Source organism: Corvus brachyrhynchos, unplaced genomic scaffold (assembly GCF_000691975.1).
Source record: "Corvus brachyrhynchos isolate BGI_N302 unplaced genomic scaffold, ASM69197v1 scaffold17, whole genome shotgun sequence".
NCBI lineage: Eukaryota > Metazoa > Chordata > Aves > Passeriformes > Corvidae > Corvus > Corvus brachyrhynchos.
Window position 1 is genome coordinate 7,415,255 of NW_008240046.1, and position 5,806 is coordinate 7,421,060.

A 5,806-nucleotide genomic window follows, 5' to 3' on the forward strand; every position below is an offset into this window, starting at 1 on the left:
CGGGCCGGGTCTCACTCACAGCGGCAGAAGCATCCCCTTGCAAAGAGGAGCAAGGAAAGCTGCCTGCCAGGCTGCAGGACAGGGCTGTGAAACTGTCGATTAATATACTAGCAAAGCTGTCGGTTTCCTGCAAGAATTCTCTCTCTCTTTCTTAATTGTCACTCAACAGGGGTCAACTGTGAACTGCCAAGAGGCTTTCACAGGCTGAGTGGCATGAAACCCCGGGGTGGACTGAAGGCCATCCAGACAAAATACTGGAGACCTAACATTTAGACTGACCCAGACAATTCATTTATTCATTTGCTTTCCAGTTCTACCTTCCTGAGCCAACAGGACGTAATATATGCATAGCTGTAGTTGGTATGTAAAACACAGTTTCAAACCTCAAAATCCAAAGTGTCTGAGAAATATCATACATGTTGTAGTCATCTTATTCTAAATAATCTGACTCCTATAATAGCAGAGGAGTTTTAGCTCAGACCTATGTGCTACTGCACAGACAGCTGTGCTTGGAATCACGGTCTTCAACCCTGACCACCAACGCATACATGTGTGCACAGATCATTCCCTTTCCTTCTGTAGAAGTATAACATGACAGGGAAAATTCAATTTGTTTTTATGCTATGAGTGCTTGCAGTCTTCTCAAATGGCATGAAGTTTAAGCCAGAATGTGGTCAACCACACATGCAGGAGATGCAAATAGGATTAAGTCAAGGAGCATAGACATGTAAAATGCATTTGAACAAAACTTGGTATTCTATTTTTTCTCCAGTATGTTTAGATTTCAGCTAACCTACCACCCTTATTGCATTCTTCTAGAACAGTTTTCAGAGTAGCCATGGCCTCAAATCCTCAGGGTTGCTACAGAAAAGCAAGTAGACACCCCCAGTTTAGGTACTGCGGAGAGAGACACTCCTTTTTGTTTCAGTTCCTTTGAAAGACCAGTCCTGGCTTTTGACACATCTTCTGGAGTGGATAGACAGGGATCCTATGCTGACTTGGGTTGAACTAGTAATCATAAAGACACTGCTATGTCTTTAGACATGTGCTTGACTCAACCGAATACAGAAGAACAGTGTAGGTGAGTCAATCTTGCTTGTCTAAAATCCGTAATAACCCTGAGGGGAGCTAGAAGAGTAACAAAAAATTGCTACTTGATGCCATTAAGATCAGTTTTAATTTTGCTGTCATAATTTTTATCCACTTCCATAGTTTTGTTTTGAAATCACATTTTTTGACAGTCAAATGGAAAGCCATAAGGAGGGGTTTTTGTTGTTTGTTTTTGTTATTGTTTTTAAGCACAACCTGCCAATTTCATATTATCAGTTTAAAATCATTATTGAAATGCTGCTGCCATTAAGAAAAGATCACAAGAGTTTTTGGGTGTTTTGTTATTGTCTATTTTCTCTTGCTAAAATGTTTTTCAAGGTCTGATTTTTCTTATATAATTAGTGCAGGACTGAGTGGGTTTAGGCAATGTAGAGTTTAATAGGTTGTGGCAGTTCAATGCACTGGATTTTTAGCAAAAGTTGTCAAATTGCAGTAAAGTTGTCAAATTTTTTCTCTTTTCTAATTGCCATTAAATATGAGTAATGACTGCATGCACAGAAAGTAGCTCTCAAGCTTTTTTATTTTTTCTTTCTTAGGCAAAGGTAAAATTCATTGAGTTCTAAATGCATCTTACTCCCCACTAGTCTGCCTCAGCAATGGATTTCTTCTTGAGACAGTCTCGCAGTTTGTGATAAAATGAGCAGACCTTTTTATCTTTAGAACTAACTATCAGAATGAGTTTAAGCTAGAAATTTGATTTAGGGATGCAATTCAGACCTTGCAGGTTAGCTGCCATTATAGATGAGCTTGAGAAGAAGGAAAACCCCAGCAAAAGATCTTTTCCAAAACAGGCACTGAATCCCTCAGACTCCTTGATTTGGGACTTGATATTTTTGGAAATATTCAGGATCAAGAGATCATCACCTTCATACTTGGAGGGTTTCTTCATTGTCTGTACTATCAGCATAGGTAATAGGGCCAGCAGTTATTTTGCCCTGTGTCAGGAGGTGTCTCCATGGGGTGGCAGGACATGTCCCCTGCCACAGTGCTGACCTGAGCCACTTGATGCTGATGAGATTGGAGCAGCAGTACTGGAGCTCACCATCCTGAGGGTATCGGCATTGTGCCCATCAGACAAGCAAAGGGGGTGATGCTACTTTTTGCATTGAGGGAAATCATGTAAGTACATGATTTTACATACAAGTAAATGAAAGTAAATCCTGAGAAGTGCAGGCTGCCAGAGTGATGTGTCAGCCCTGTTTATGCTGGAGTCTCATGAAAGAGGACAGTGTTGTTGCTGAAAAGGATGGCCTTTGCCTCTGGTCATTCACAGTTCTCTGGTCTGTCCCATGTTTTGCTCTTTTTTCTTTCCTATGGAAACTTCTGCCCTTGCCTTCATTCCATTTCTTGAGAAATACAAAAAATCAAAGGATGTGATCAGGTCATCCTGTTTATAGCCCTGCACCAACATGGGAGGAGAGAGCATCAGTACATCTGTATGACTTCTACACTTTTCTAATTGGCATTGGCTAATAGATCCCAAAATAGCAGGGGAGCTGAGTGGGTGGGACAAGCTTGAGAGACAGACAGGGGAAGGTTCAGACAGATCGCTGTTATAAACTTAATCTCTTTAGAATATGAGATTTGCAGTATCAGCTGCTGGTAGAACCTGCACTCCCATAGCTGCTAGGTCAAAGTTGAGATGGTTTAAAAAACCCCTTCAGTGTAAATGCAGACTTTGAAAGAATTTACTCCTGAGGAAAACTTTTGCTGTGCTTGAGATACAGGAATATCAGCCTGAAGCCATAAAGCTGACATACTTTGGTGGTCCTTTGCCTATAAGAGGTAGGGGGTTTTGACTTAAAAGGAAAAGACTTGCATAAAATTACAGGAAGAGGAGAGAGTAAACATAGTGCATATTTAGAGCAACACTGATTTGTTGTTGTTTTCATAACTGGTGTTTTCCCCTTGTTAGTCTTGTGTTTAATTCTTCCCATACTCTAAAGAGAAATGGAAAAGATTCACTATTTTTTTCCCTATTTTAGTGTTCTCCCCAATGCCCTTCCCACCAAGGGAAACTCCAGGGCATTTGAAGAAATTTGACATTTGAAATTAAAGACTATTTTTTGTGTAAAAAGGCAAACAGGAAATATAGATGCTTGAAAACTATTTCTGTCTTACCCCAATCTAGAATGGCCAGCTTCAACTTCCCCAGCCTCTGCAGCAAGCTGCAGTTCTCAGCCAGCATGTCCCCCTCTGTATCTTCACCTTGGCTTTTCCATTTCATCTTATTCAGGTTTCAGCTTATCTTGAGGGAGCTTGTGAATCTTCTAGGTCACATTTTGCAGCAATACCTTTTTTTTTTGAAATTTTCATAGGAAAGCAGGGTGTATTATATCCCAGCCTGTCTACTACATAAGGCTGTCTTTCACAGAATTACCAACACAGAAAAAACTGGTTTTGCTGGATTTGTGTTATTCCCTTTTTCTTTCTGGGGGTCGTTTAGGAATGAGATATGGAAATGCTTCTCTTTCACTTTTTAAGATCTTTACTCTTTGGAAACAAGTGGAATAATGTCAGGAAACGGTTTAGTGTTCTTTTGTTGGTTTTATACGCATATGTACTATTAAACATGTGCATGAACTGTTCTTTCTGCACACTGAAAGCAACTATAGAAACACTTAGGAAATTTTGTGTTTGAAAAGATTATTTACTAATCAAAATGGTATACATTTGCAAAGGCATGTTCTTGGCAGGGGACCCTGGCGAGCCTACAGAAGTAACAGCTCTACAGATGGGCAACATCCAGGTCTGAAACAAGGAGTGAAAGAAGACATGGTCCAGCCAACTCCGAGGGAGGGACTTTAATGGGAAACAGTCATTGGACCAATTTGCTCCAAGATAGAATTTGAATTAATGCCACCTAATGGAGAGTGGGAATCATTGCAGCAGAAGAAAAGATGGAAGTTTGGGGTCAGTTCGGGGGAGCTGGGTGGTGGCTGCCCCCTGGGCTCTCTTTGGAAGGTATGGTGAAAGCAAAATGTGAAAGTTGAAAAAAAAAAAAACCCAACTGGAGAACAAAAGTTTTCCCTAAGAAAAGGAGTATTTTGATTCATTGGTGATTTTACTGTTCAGGCTGCCCGACTGTATAAAAGAGAGAACAGGAATGACCATCAAATCAAAGAGGGGATGGGGATTTGAAAACTTCATTGTTATTGTAGCTAGAAGAGAAAATGGCACAACATGAATCCATTCTAGGGGCAATGATTGTAAATGAGAAAGGGAATGGCACAAAGGTAACCCTTTCCAGTCCTAACAAGGTACACTTGTGTGGTCCTAACACCCTTTGGCTCTCTATTTTGTGTAATTTGCTGGTTTCTCTGCTAGAATGACTGCATGCTTGTAGCCCTGCAGCAGAGAATTAGCAAATACATCTTCATCTTTGGAGAACGGAAATTTCCATTGTAAGTACATTAATGCTGATCAATAAATATATTTTAACTGTTCTACAGCTTCATGAAAGTGATTTTACAGTGACTAAAGCAATGCTTTCTGTATAAGCCTATTCCATCCACTTAGAGCACCCAAAAATGGGATGTTTTTGCTAAGATGAACAGTTTTCTCAGCAAAAAAAGGTCAAGGGACAAACATTTCAAACCCTGTGCCTGGCTCAGATACGTGCAAACACAACTGGAGTTACAAACAAACCTTGAAGTGTCCATGCAAACATGAGTTTGCACAAGCAAAGCAGGATGTATACGTAAATGGGAGTTTGCTCACATACACTAGCTAGCTGGAGCAGAAAGCAGCATGAAAGTTTTGCTGTAATTATTTTAGAAAGTGAAGCAGGATGGTGATATTTGCCTGGGCCGCTTCATGCTGTTGGCCATTTCCCACCCTCCTGGGAAAGCACTGAGAAGGCTTTGCTGATTTGTAGGCAGAGCTTGGCGGGCTTGTAAACAGCTAGAAGAAAAGTAAAAAAAGGAATTCAGGAGTGAATTACAGCAAGGGTCCAACAGATCCCTATGGAAAAACCTCTGGGGACTGTTAGAGAGCTGTTGACTGTTAGAGAGCTGCTAAATCTTAAAGCCAGAGTTGGAGTAGGGCTACAGCAGGACTGAGAGTAAGTGTGGGCCAAGGTGAAAGCCAAGTCTCTCCAGTTAGGTGACTCTCTAACTCTCATGGTAAATCTTTTGTAGACCACTGAATTTGTTAACAGAATTTGTTAAAAATGGATTACAAGATTTTGTGACTACTATAGATATCTACGTATCTCTCTATATATCTCTACATACACACTTGGCATATTATCAGAACACTCAGAAAATGACAGCATTATACATCTTTTAGCAAATAAATGACAATTTTAAGAGATGCTTATGGGGGGAAATATACCTAGGCTAAGTTTATAATGTAGATTACATTTTTTAGAAAAAGATATGTAAAGATAAAAGATAAGGAGATGGGATGGGTGATGGCTTCACTTCTAGGTCTTCTATTTAGGTGTTCCATCTAACACAAAAAATGTTTGTATGCTTCTGTTTTAATTATCCATACCAGAGGAATTTCCTATTTTTCCTATTTTGCATTTTTCAATACTTTCTGGTACTTAATCTAAAAATGCTCCTTTTTTAGGGCCCTACTGCCCTTTTGCTATTGTAGTATTTGGAAGTTACCCACCATGTATGTATAGCCACTGATCTCATGTTAAATTTATTATCAGTATTCTGAGTCAAAGGAATAGGTTTTGAAGCAC